Genomic DNA, 13,008 nt, shown 5'->3' on the forward strand with positions numbered 1-13,008 from the left:
CATCCTAAAACAGGTGCTGTTGGGTCAGCTGAATCCACTGTTGGCTGCTCAGGATTTTCATGTCAAGTCCAACTCTCTCTGCCCTAAAGATCAAGCGGTTCGTTTATGTGGCCACTGTGTTACCCAGTGGTGAAAGCATTGGTGGAGAGAATTGAGTATACAATTGAACCTGATACTTGTAACTTTGTCAGTCTCTGGGAAAGGCCTTGTGTCATGCCGGGGTGTGTATGTTTTTAGAATGTGGGTGGATCTGTTTGTGCAGTCCATGACTCATACTGTCATACCTTGGCCTTCAGTTCAGTCCAGACTACACAAATGCTTTGGTGAATATGCTCACAGTTGTGGTGACTTGTCTTGTGGGCTCTTTAATTGTACTGTGTCATAAAATGGGTTAAAGGAGATAGAGATGGGTTTTTAAGGGATTGCCTTAAAGTTGGAAGTGTCCAGGAAACAGCTGGTGACAAATGACAGTAGTACAGCTCTTTCTTCCAGAATTCACAGCCATTGTCACTGGATGCTCTACAAGCATTTCCGACTGTACCAAAAATGTGACTGCACACCTTTACCTGCAGCCCTTCTGTGTCCCTGTAGTTCCTGCTTTCAGGTTCATACTCAGCGCTCCTCTAGCAGCCTCGGTGGGTGTAGTGGGAAGTTGATTTGCAGAAATGACATTCACCTGGATGTGAGGGGGAAAGGGGGTCCATATGCAGCAACTAAACAGTGCCTGCCATTGTAGGTATTTATGACCAGTTTGCTCGAGAGCAAGGTTAGGGCTTGCTGAACCAACATCAGGCAATGAGAGCACATGATAAAACAGAAGAAATTGTAAGTGCATCCTCCCTTAGAGGGAGAAGGTGTTTTCCTGGAGTGGATGATCCTCCTAACTTACAGTTCAACCAGGCTGTTAATGAAAGCTGCTGTCCTTTTCCTTTGGTGTGAAGGTAAGTACAAGTAACTCTGGGCATCAGGATCTCTGGATTGGTCTTGTTCATTGAACAATCTTCCTGTCTTAGAGAATCTGGAGCAAAACCTCCAGTCATTTCCATGGCCATGTCCTGCTATACAGATGTTTGTATTACAGATACCTTGAAAACAATTAAATGTGTTCCCCCAAGTGGGGCAGGCAGGCAAGGCTTCCACAAGCCCAGTTATGCCCCCTTCCCATGATGCAGGAAGTGGCCGTTTTTCTTTCATCATCTATATGTGAATTAGTGGATCTGAATGTTCCCGTAACCTTAGTAGCAGGGGAAGGTGTGTGTTTGTCACCTGTATGAGAATCTGACAACCTGGCCATGTTTCTTGTCCACATTACAAAGAACTGTGGAGCTCATACTAGTTTGACTATGGTCAAGGACCCTGTCTAGCCTTGCTGTCTCATTGCCCAGGATACTGGTAAGAAAAGATGGCACAGCCGTGTAGGTTTGGGGTGACCACAGCACCTTTTAGCAGGTTGAAGAACTGGAGGAAGTGTGTTATAGATGGGCTTTGCCAGCTTGTCGTGTTATGTGTGACAGGTTATTCAGCTATAAAAGAAACATCCCAAGCACTATGAAAATGGCAGGCTGCTGGCTGCAGATTTGGGCACATCCTGTCACATGCAGTTATGCTGCCAACCCCTTACATAGCCAAAGTATGTTCATGTCTCCTGTTGGCTGGGGTTTTTTTTCCTGGTTTCTTTTAGTGCATTTTGCCTGATACTGCCAGTTTACTTTCTTTAAAACTGACTCAGAAGCACCTGTATTTGTATGGTTGGTTGCCCTCTTTAGAATGAAATGTTGAAGGTTGGGAGCCGTGCAGAATGAGACCTACCGAATGTCAGTAACATTTACGTTGTATCTTTTAGTATCACGTCTTTTCCTAAATGCCCCTCCCCTGTGAGTATTCTCTTGTTTGGGCTGAGTCTTAAGTAAACTCATGGCCTGGCATAATCTGTGTTGCCCCTTCCTTGGCTCTTGATTTCACAAAGTAAGGAGGTTACGGTGGGTTGCTGTTCTTTGGCAGCAACAGTAACATTTGCTCTTTTTTGCCAACTAATGGAACTTCTGTGGCAGTTGTGCTTGAGTTTACATACCTTGTTTAAAAATATTTTATAACTATTATTATTGCAAGGTGTACAGGCTGTTTCAGTGTTACTCCTCCCCACAAAGGAAATCCATTACTTCTTCCCAGGCTTCTACATTTGATTTAAACTGTAGTTTTACTTGGATTCATCCTTAAAAGAAATCTGATCAGAACAGTTCCTGCCACAGACATGGAAGCTTGGGTGGTCAAGTGATGTTATTGAAGGACTCCTTGTTGCATGTGCAGGTACCTCAATGCTGAAACAGATAAGGAGCCAGTGAAACTGTGTAGCTTGGGAATGGCTTTAGCTTAACAAGCAGAGATTTGTGTGTTTGGTAGTGAGTTTCAGTCAAGTGTGGCACTCTTGATGGATCCAACAAACCATAGGTTTTTCCACTGGTGCTATAGGATGTCCATCAGAAGTCCTATTTCACAATTAGAGTTTTAGTCCTTTTTTTTGTTCACTACCCATTCATTTTGGAATTTGACTTGATGATCCTTGAGGGTCCCTTTTAACTCAGATTCTGTGATTCTGTGTAATTTCCATGTTTGGCCACACTACAAGAAAATTGGTGGTAAACTGGTAGGTCCAATAAAATGTGGCCAGCAGGTCCAGTGATTTTTGCCTTCTACTGTGCTGTTGTAAGATCCCACCTGGAGTGCTGTGTCCAGGTCTGGAGTGCTCAGCTTAGGAAAGACACAGGCAGGTCCAGGCACAGAGATGGTCAGAGGGCTGGAGCACCCTACACTCCCTGAGACTGAGAGAGACTGTTAGAACAGGCTCAGAGAGCTGGGGTTGTACAGCCTGGACAAAGGCCCACAGCACCCTCCGCACTGACAGGGGACTGCAGGAAGGCTCAAGAGGGACTTTTCCCAAGTGGTAGGACAAGGGACAAGGACAATTGCTATAAACCGCAAGATGTTAGGAAGAAATTCTTCACTGTGAGGGTTGTGAGACACTGGATCAGGTTGCCCAGAGACGCTGTGGATGCCCTGTTCCTGTCAGCATACTCATGTGTTCATTCATCCTGTCCCTTTGGCCAGATACTCACACCCTGTTTCTTTCCAAGAGGATTCCTACCTTGCAGTGGAAATATTTTTCAAAATGCTTTTCTTTTCCTCCTTTAAGTTTGTAAAGAAACCCAGAAAGGAATAAAGCTCAAGGCAATACTGTCTGCAATTCCCTAGCCGACTTGCAAAGATGTTCCTTGTGGTAAAAAGATATAACTGATCAACAGCAGTTCAAAATCTATGTGACTGTCTTTGAAATACAATTTTTCACAAAGTAATAGCCTCTCACTTTTGAACAAACTAAAAAAATAAAACCATGAGGCTAACTATGCTAAAGTTCCCCTAAAACTCAGTGTAGAGAAGCCAGCATTTTCAGCAGTTCAAATTTGATCAGATGGACCTTTTACCCATATTTAGAGAAAAGTTTCAAAATTATTTTAAAAGAAACAAATGAATTCATACCTGGCTTTATATCCCCCAAGGAAGCAAACTGGCTCCTCTCACCTGCATGTTGATTTAGGATAGCAGTAGTTTGCATCTGGAAATTTCTCTGTAAATGCTTGTTTGCATTTTACTTGTTCATCTTCCACATCTGCACTCTTTACAGGTTTGTCTGTTGCAAACCAGGCTCCAGAGGGGATGTCAGTAATACTCAGCAAAATTTTCCTGTCTGAGGTGAAACCATGTTTCTCGCTGGACTTCATAAAAGAACTCTAGCCTACAGCGGGATATTGGGAGCGATGCTGGTTTCTGCCAAGAGGAAAGATATCCAAAAGCCAAAACACTTAATGCAGCTTTGATCCAAAGACGGCTTCTTCCTCCCTTTTCGCTCTGCTGTTCGGACAAGCTCTTTTATCCCTTGACTGTTACCGTTCCCAGCACAAGGTGGCACTAAGATTCCAAGAGAGGGACTTCTCAGCCATGCAGCCCTGCTCCCAGTTAAGACACCAGTGTATGTTAGTTGCAAGCTGTTTGGTCATTTATTGTTTTGTACTGTGAGGTATCCGGGGAGGGCATCTGAGCATTAAATGGGGGAAGAAAACAACCAGCCATGCTCCGCAAGGACAGTTTGGGAATAACTTGGTACTGAATGCTGCTGTGCTCTTGCTGGTTTTAATCTTTTTGCATTCCACCAGGAGTTCACCCCTTCAGCACTTCCCAGCCTTGTCTTTCGAGTTTCTGCTGTTTCTGTTAGTCAGAACAACCCCTGCCAAAGGCAGGCAGCCGCGTGTGCTGCTGTGCCTTGCATACTGCTGGGAGCCCCTTGCCACTGTGTTAAAGGTGCTTGTGAAAGGGACACTGCAAGTACAGGAGCAGTGGGGCATGAGGGGAAGAGTGAAAAAAAAGCAAGCAGTGTATCATCCGCCTCTCGTCTCCTGAGTCTATAGGAATTCTTTCTTGGTCGAGATCCAGTATTAACACTTGCCTCAGGAATGTTGTATGGGTTCTTGAGGGGGCAGGGCTGTTGGCTGGTCTGACAGCTCCCAAAATGAAGTGAGAGAAAGTTGGCTGCTGCCTGTCCTTTGCTGTGCAGTACTTTTAAATAAGTATTTGCTATGGGATTGCACCTCCATGCTATCAGCAGTAAGAAGAGCGTGGCCATCTAGGCAGCATCTCTTTCTGGAATACTGAACTCTCTCATGTTTGGTTTACTTGCTGTTCTCTCACACACAGTGAGGTATTTGTTATCTGAGTGGACCTGGTAGAGTAATTTCTGTGAAGTCTTAATAAAAATTATGGATGAATACAAAAATGAAAGATGTAGCTGAACACTACCTGACCTTCCTTCAGGCCAGGCTATGTGGCTATTTTTCTTTGTTCTGCAGCCCTGCCTTGCTGACCTCAGAGAAACCATGGGGTTTAATCTACAGGCTCTCACTTTTCCCCATGCCTTTTTTTAGATCAAGAATTACCCAGAACAATGCAGCAACATATCCCAGTGGTCTTGAAGGAGATCAGAGTTACAGTTAGCAATTAGTTCCTTAAGGGAACAGAGCAGTGACACACTCTGAAATAGCACTGATCTCCTTAACACTGGTTAAAGTACAGAGAAAAGACCTTATGTGGAGGTTTAAGAATTCCCTGACTGACTGACTGAGACATCCAGTCAGGGGTGCAGGCAATCTTGGTTGGCTATTATAAGCTGCTTGTGTGCTTTTGAATTAGGTCCCAGAATCAAAATTTATTTTTTTTTTAGAAAAAGGATAGCAATACCCAAATGCTGATCTGCTCTGAAAGTCTGGCTTAGGTTGGGTGCTTCAGAAAGTCAAATTGACTCACAGAAAGGAAGGTGAGGAAATAGGAGGCTCTACCAAATCTACAAAAGCAGCATATTTACAGATGCTTTTAATCAGTGACTGAGTAGTCATAGTTATCAGTGGGTTAAAGACCCTGAGAACTGAGTTTTTCCACAACTCAGTGAGAAATGCCTCTGCCAGAAGCAGCAGACTGGGGAGGCAGAAGGGGATCTGTCCTCTCACTGCAGCCCTTCCAGACTGCACACATGATCTGTGATCGAGGTGGGTTGGTGACAAGCACAGCACTGTGCACTATGGAGTCCGAGCCATCCCATGCTGCCATTCATTCCATGCTGCAGTCCCAGCAGCAGAGAGGCAGTCTCTGGGAAAGGAGACAGTTTGTTTGCGCACCTGGGAATCAAGACTTCTTGGCTGCATTGCTCAGGGAAGATTGCATTGGATATAATTTTTAATAGTCCCAAACTTTTCCATCTTATATTTATTAATTCTTGTGTTTTCTTCAGACTGGCCTTACTAGACTTGCCTTACACATCATGGAAGCATTTGAAGTCTGGCTCCTGGTCTGTGATCTGTCTGCAAAACAGAGATGTTCCTGCCCATCACCTAATAAAGCCCTGAAGTCCAATAAAGGTATAAGCATTTCGGGACAAGGACTTTTCCTAGTTATGCAAATTTTTATGTATGTAGTATGAGCCTTGAATTAGATACCTGTATCTCACATAGTTAGAACAGTAAAATTATTAGAACTCCTATTTTTTCTTTTAGATTGTAGAAGATAAAGGGCAACGATGACTTTCCTACGTTTGTTTTTGTCTTTTGGAAAAGCTTTCACCTCTGCCCCAGCCTACTATATCTGTACAAGTGAGACTTGCACCTCTTTTATGTTGCCGAGCAGAAGCAGTTGCAGTCAGTAAGAATCTATTTAGACTAATCAGATGTTGCAAATCCATTACGGTTCTCTTTTTGGCACCTGTAGACACAAAAAAAGTATGTGTCCCTTACAGGGCCTGATTTATGGCAGGGCTCCCCAGTGCTTGGCAGGCAGGAATGCTGCTGCACTTGACTTCAAAATGGTGTAAGAAGGAGGAGTCTTGGCTGTGGAAAGCAGCTGTAAAGCCAAGAGAAATGGCTGTGTATCTTGTGACCTTTGCTGATTGCGTGATTGCCTGACGAGGTATCATATGATAACTCTCAAAGATCATTAAGATTCAAGCAAGGCTTTTTTACAACAATCCTTGCAACACTATGATGAAAGGTTCTACAAAGCTGTCATAGCACGTGCAAGTAACAAGGTGGTTGACTTTGACCAAACTCCAGGGTTTCAGAAAGTATTTGTTTGGTTGGTTATTTTTACACTCTCTCACTGCTTTCTGTTTACAGGCAAGCCTGTCCCCCTCTCTGTAAAATGGAAATAATTATTTTCTCATTTTCAATTGTGTGCATTTAAATCATCACTTTTCCACACCAGAGGTTATCAACTGGGAAAGGATTTAGAAGGAAGAGGCATTGCTCATACACCAGTATCAGCCAGTTTGGTATATGCTCATGAGCTGTTAAGTGCAGCACAGCCTTTCACCCCTCTAGGACTGGTTCATGTGGGTATTTACTGGCTGCAGTAACATGCCATTTTTTACCAGCTGGTTCTAATCTTATTGCAAGATCTTCTGAGCTAGCTTCACTGCAAAGATTTTAACTGGACTTTGGAATCCTAAAGCAGCAAAGATTAAGTAAGTGGTGAATATTTTTCATCATGAGAGTTTCAAGGTTGTCCTTCCATTTCCTCACTCACAGACTCTAAAATTTATCTCTGTGGCTAAAAATTGTCAGTGCTTACCAGCACTAAAGACTGGAAGTGGTGATTTCTGTCCAGTTCCCAGCAAAGAGGAAATTGTACTCCAGCATTCATTCTGAAAAGTGTTTGCAAGCACTGTTTCCTGGATCCTCGCCTTTTGCGCCACGGGACAACTCCAGAGGTTTGAGAGTGGAGGATGGTCTGGGTGGTGCTTGGAAGCAGCACCAAGCAGGGAGAAGTGTTGTTGTCTGCACAGGCTGAGCAGGGCTTAGCTGTGCACGAGTCTGGAGGTCACAGCTGGCTTCACCACCCTGGGCTCCTGCAGCCAGGACATGGCCTGTCTGGGAAAGGCAGCACGAGGGAATTGTACTTTGCCCTCTCCAACTTGAACCTGGAAGCAGGGGGTCTGTTGCCTGGGAACTCTGGGGGAGCATTGTTTGCTTGAGGACCGATTTGGGCTGGGATTTTTTTTTTGGTCAAGTTTTCCCCAGGAGAGGGAGCAGTCGACACAAATGATGCTTAGGGGGATGAATTTGCTTATTCCAGCTCCAGCTTAACTTTTCTTTCCTCACCTCTTTCTAACCTTTCTTTCCTTCATCACCTCTTTTTGCTTCACCTTCTGACTCCTCTGGTAACCTTGCCACTGCTCTGGCAGTGCTGGCCCTTCAAGGCTGGCATTCAGGGCAGGAATTGTACCTCTTTTCTCTGTAAGCCACCTTTCCCACCACAGTATGCCCAAGGCTGCTCCCAGTGCCTGGTCCCACAGCCCACATCCCCATCACCGGGCCCTGAGTAAAAGTCACTTCATTCCCAGCACGGCGTCTCGCTCGCCTCCGTCCCAAGCCCCAGGGCAGTGGCTCAGCTCAGCGGCAGCTCCTGTGGTCACTATGGTGACAGTGGTCAGGCAAAGGAGGACATTGGTTAATTCAGGAATTTAGGGCTGCTTTGCTGAAAATCTCCTTTTTATTCTAGCAATAGTAACTTCCAGAGGCTTGCTGCTGCTTAGGTCTCCATTTGGAGGTTGACTGCTTCCCTAGAAGATGATTATATTTCCAGTAACATATGCATAGAAAAACAGAGGAAAGCTGGGGGTTGTGGAGTTCAAAACCACTGCTGCCAAAGTTCCTGTCTTCATGGTGTCTTTTGTTGTATCAGGAAAAGTTCCAAAGCACAGTAGCCTGGTTACCACTTAAGGAATGGATTGTGGTTTCTTGTTGACTTACTTCACTATTTATTCCTTCCTTTGCTCCTTTTTTTTTTTTTTAAATAACTAAGGGAGGAATATAACAGGGCTAACTTTGTGATACTCAAGCCTCTGCTGCATTGTATCCCAGTGCACCTGATATAAAACCATCTACTGATGCATGCTGTGATTCTTAGCACTGCTGTAAGCTGAACCACTCTGGGAAAATTTCCAAGGAATAATGGGCAGAATTCTCAAGGACAAGATGAGGAGGACAGCACAAGGTATCTGTTCAACAGCATTCCTGGGAAACTAGTGTGCTAGGGAGGCTGTTGTAGCAGTGACTGGCATGAATAATCGTATTACTCTTTATTTTGGTGTGCTGCTGGAAAGATCTAAGAGGTTTTGTGCATGGATGACCCTCAAATTAGGGGAAAACTTGAGTAGGGGATTTTGCAGCAAATACTTGAAGTTATATAGCTGTTAGGGGAATAAACTGTTTTCACTGGATGAGATCTGCAGCTGTCTGCTTGGAGATGGTCATCTCTGGTGAAGACATTCCCTGGGACAGATGCAGTCTTTTAAGAGCACATAGCTGCAACAATTGCTTCTCTGCAGTGTGCTATCTCTGAATGTCTGATGCAAAGAAGACTACAGACACATGCTGTGATTTTTAATGCTACTGTCAGCTGAACCACTGGGAAATTTTCCAGGGAGCATCGGGCAGAGTTCTGAAGGACAGATTGAGGACAGTGCAAGGTATCAGTGCTAACAGCACTCCTAGGAGACTGCTGTTCTAGAGCCACAGCCTAAAACAGGGCAATCTTTTAAGAGTCTAGCCTCTTCTAAGTTTGTACAAGCAGCCATGCTAGCACCTGTAAAAACCTTGTGTTGTGAGCAGCCCCCTCCGCTTCCATTTAACAGTAGGCCATGCTTACATCCCGTTTTTTGTACATGAACACAGTGGGATTTGAGATGTAAAGCTGTGTGTGTCCTTTCTTTGGGTGGAGGGTTATATTACACCTGAGCAGTTTTGCAGTTCCTGAGGCACTAGTTGGAGTACGACAGTTTGCTCTGTCCGTGTTGGTGAGTGTTCTCTGAACCATCAGATCATGTAGTTCATGTTGATTTTGCAGCCTGGTGGGTGACACGACACAACGGTCAGGGTAAACATTTCACACAGCAGCCAAAGTTCACTCTTGCAGGTCTGAGTTGTCATCTCTGCTTCCAGGTTGTATTGACAAATTGGTACAAAAAGGAAGGAGGTAAGTGGAAGTGGGTGAGGCAGTTTAACTTGTATCATTGATGTGTCCATTCAAAGGGCAATATCAGAGTCAGCTGAGCATGAGTAAATTCCCATTTATGAAGGCCTGACCTTAGACTCTGGACCTCCAGAGATGAAGAATTACTGTAGGGCCACAGAATTAAATATTTATTGAAAAAAGGATGACTTGAACGTCAATATAAATACCATCTCCACCTCATAAATACCAATACCATCTCCAGCTTTGTAATGTGCTCTGAGATAACAGCATGTATTACTTGATTTTGCCATCTCAGCATAGACCTGTTGGTTGGTACCACCCAAGGGACAAGACTCTTTGACAGTTTATAATCTCAGTCTTATAATCTTTCTGTCCAGAAGACATCCCTAGACAAAGGATTCCTGCTTCCTGTTAAGGCTGGGTGTACAGCAGATTTTGTCTGTTGATGTTGGCCAGTCTCTTCAGGCTACATTTTGGTGTCTTTTTAGCTCTTTGCTTCCATGTTTCGTTACTTAAATTGTGTGTCTTAAGTTTTAAAGTTATTTTCAGATGTTCCTTTACCTGCTGGCATTGCAGTGCCTGGATATGTCTGTCTAAAAGCAAACAGTGCTGCTTAAACTGTGACAATCAAGCATAGTGAGTCTCACAGGATTTTTGTTGTATCCCTTTTTGCTTGAGTCTGGGCATTTATTTAAACATGGAGTAAAACTACCAAACAGGATAGGTTTTTACAAGAAGCTAAGTTCAACTGAAGTTTTATATATGGCCTTAGATGGGTTCTGACAACTGCCAGGCTCTCTCACTTTTACTTGCATACACATCTATGTAGGGAATAAGTTCGTGTAAGTTTTCTAAGTTTGTGTTGGAGTCTGGTTAAAGGGCAGCTTTCCAAGTGCTATTAGGAAGAAAAGGACATTTGTCTAGATAGCTCTTCTCTACTGCCCATCTTCTCCACAGTGCTGCGGATGAAAGATGTTTTCAATTCTACTGTGGGATAGAGAAAGCAGCCCAAGTTCACAGAGCCCAGGGGTGGCATTTTTCAATAGTACCAGCTGCTTCATAAGCCAATGGCTGATTTGACCCTGACCTCCATGGTAGTGGCACCAGGCCAACACTGTATGCTCCAGCAAATCATTCCCTCAGGCTCTGTAAATCCTGTGCTATTGTCCTGCTTCTGGGGCACTGAGAGGACACCCTATGTCACTCATGCACTGAAAGCAAACTATGCAGCAAGGGTGGCAATGGTGCTTTAAACTGCTGCACTCAGTGTGCAGGGATGGAGCTGAATCTCTAATTTTGGAATATCAATAGTCAGACCACTGCCCGTGAGTGAGCATCATTTGTCTGCTTTGGCATTTGCAGAAGGGCATGTGCCATGCTACCTGCTGAACATGGGGCTGTGGAAAATAGAGGTCTCCTGACCTGTGCATCAGAAATAGAGCAGCTGACACCATGGACTGCCCTTATTCCCAGTTGGAAGTACTATGTGCTGCAGTTGAAACTGGACACAGCCTCCCAGCCCTTCCTGCTCTGTCTCTCCTCTGCCCTTACAGTCAGCATGTAAAAACCTTCCTGTTACAAACTGAGACACTATGTGAGAACACAGTGTCTTCACCCAGAGCAGAAAGACAAAGTCTCTTTGCAAAGACTTCCACTTATGAGGGACTGCAGAAACATTGCTCCTGTAGCCAGGTTTGAAAGCTGTTGTTTCTCCTATTTCTACCAATTTCCTGCCTTTCAGCTGCTCTGGAAAGGGATAAAGAGTGGATGAGTTAGCAAGAAGTAACAGAGAGGTGGGTAGCATTTGCATGAAAGATGGTAACAAGACGGGGGGAGGTAGAAAGAATGGAACAAGAACAGAGGTAAGTAAGAGTCACCTTGGCAGGGAGAATAACAGACAGCAATGGCCCAGGAGAAGGAAGGGCAACAGACAGTGGAAAGGGGAGACCTTGGAAAGATTAGCAAGACTAAACTGTGCTGAGGCAGAGGGACCTTGCACTGAGATTTCCAGGCAACTGTGCAACCATTTTCTCATGCAGTGAAAGACTGAAACGTATACACTATGTGGTAGAAAGCAGAAATACAAGAGTAAGGGATTTTTCTGTTTCTTCTCCCAGTTTTGTGAAAAATTTTGCCCTTTCTCCAGAGTTGGGTTTTCTTCTAGAAACTGCTTCTTCAGAAGACATGGTCGATTTTGCAGTTCCCAGACTCTGGATTTTAACCATACATACAGTATATCCTTTGTTTGAAGAAGTGTCATGCACAAACAGAAATCTGAAATTTTATGACTAGTAGAGAATAATGATTTAAAGGAGATTCCTCTCTCTGTACAAGTTAAGACATGTCAAATTAACTCCTCCTCTAAAGTTTGTGGCACCATCCATGGAAACTAGTCTGACCAGGTAACATTTTTAATCTTCTTTGAAGTTCTAGCCAGTGACAGACCAGATCCACTGAGAGACTGAGTGAAATCTGTCCTACCAACTCCACTACACACTTCACAGGTTGACCAAAGCCTATAGTGTGGATGTCAGTGCACTGTTGATTTAATAAAACCTTGAAGCTGCCCTGATTTTGCTGATATAACTCTCTCTTGGGCCCTAGAATGGTTTCCAAGAGCTCAGGTGGCTATTTTTTACCTTTTTCCTCAAGTTCATTCCAGTGCACGTGGAGGACAGGCCTACTTTCCCTTTAGCAATCTAGGCAGGGCCCCATTGCTCAGCTTTGCTTCAAGGAAAAGTTGAGGATGGATTCTCTTCCCTACAGGAGTACAAAATGAACAGGAAGCACGTGACCAGGCACTGCCCATCCTGTTACAGTTCAGAGCTTTTCTGGATGTGTCCTTGGCAGTTGGATTTCTCCCCTTGCTCAGGATTTGTGTGTGACACTGGGTCCCAGAGGAATAGCTGCAGCACAACAGGAGTGTTCTCTGTGTAGGGCATGCTCTGTACAGTCTGTCTCTGGGTACAGCATTTGGGAAACCTGGCCAAGGCAGCTTGCCTGGCACACTACAGTCCTGGACATTCCAGCTGGAAGTGACACCCCACCTCTCAGCAGTGCTGGGGCTGCAGCTTTGGTACCCAGGCTCCTTGGCTTAGGACTGCAGCTCTGTCTGTCTCTAACTGCCACTGCTTATCTACTGGAGGAGATCCTCCACTGCTGGAGGATCCCCAATCCCATGGCTTTGGCAGAGCCCCTTTCTGCTGCAGCAACTTGTCTCAAGAGGGGTTTCATGACACTGAAATGCAGGCATCCTATCCAACAAGCCTTTCCATGCCCTACATGCCTGGGAAGGATTGAGCTGCCCTCTGCCAGTGCTATAGGTGAAAAGTGACAATGAATGGGTTGAACACTGGAGGAATCTCTGCTTTGAACACCAAGATTGTTGGATTTTAGTATATTGCCAGCATAGAGTAAATTAGAGTTAAGTGACTTGAT

General features: G+C 44.6%; 1 long non-coding RNA gene across 1 annotated transcript in view; it reads right to left on the bottom strand.

Moving 5' to 3' along the window:
• Nucleotides 1–13,008, bottom strand: part of LOC116997444 — a 52,568-nt gene that overhangs the window by 22,959 nt on the left and 16,601 nt on the right. The window lies entirely within an intron of this gene.

The sequence above is a fragment of the Catharus ustulatus genome, chromosome 6 (assembly GCF_009819885.2).
Source record: "Catharus ustulatus isolate bCatUst1 chromosome 6, bCatUst1.pri.v2, whole genome shotgun sequence".
NCBI lineage: Eukaryota > Metazoa > Chordata > Aves > Passeriformes > Turdidae > Catharus > Catharus ustulatus.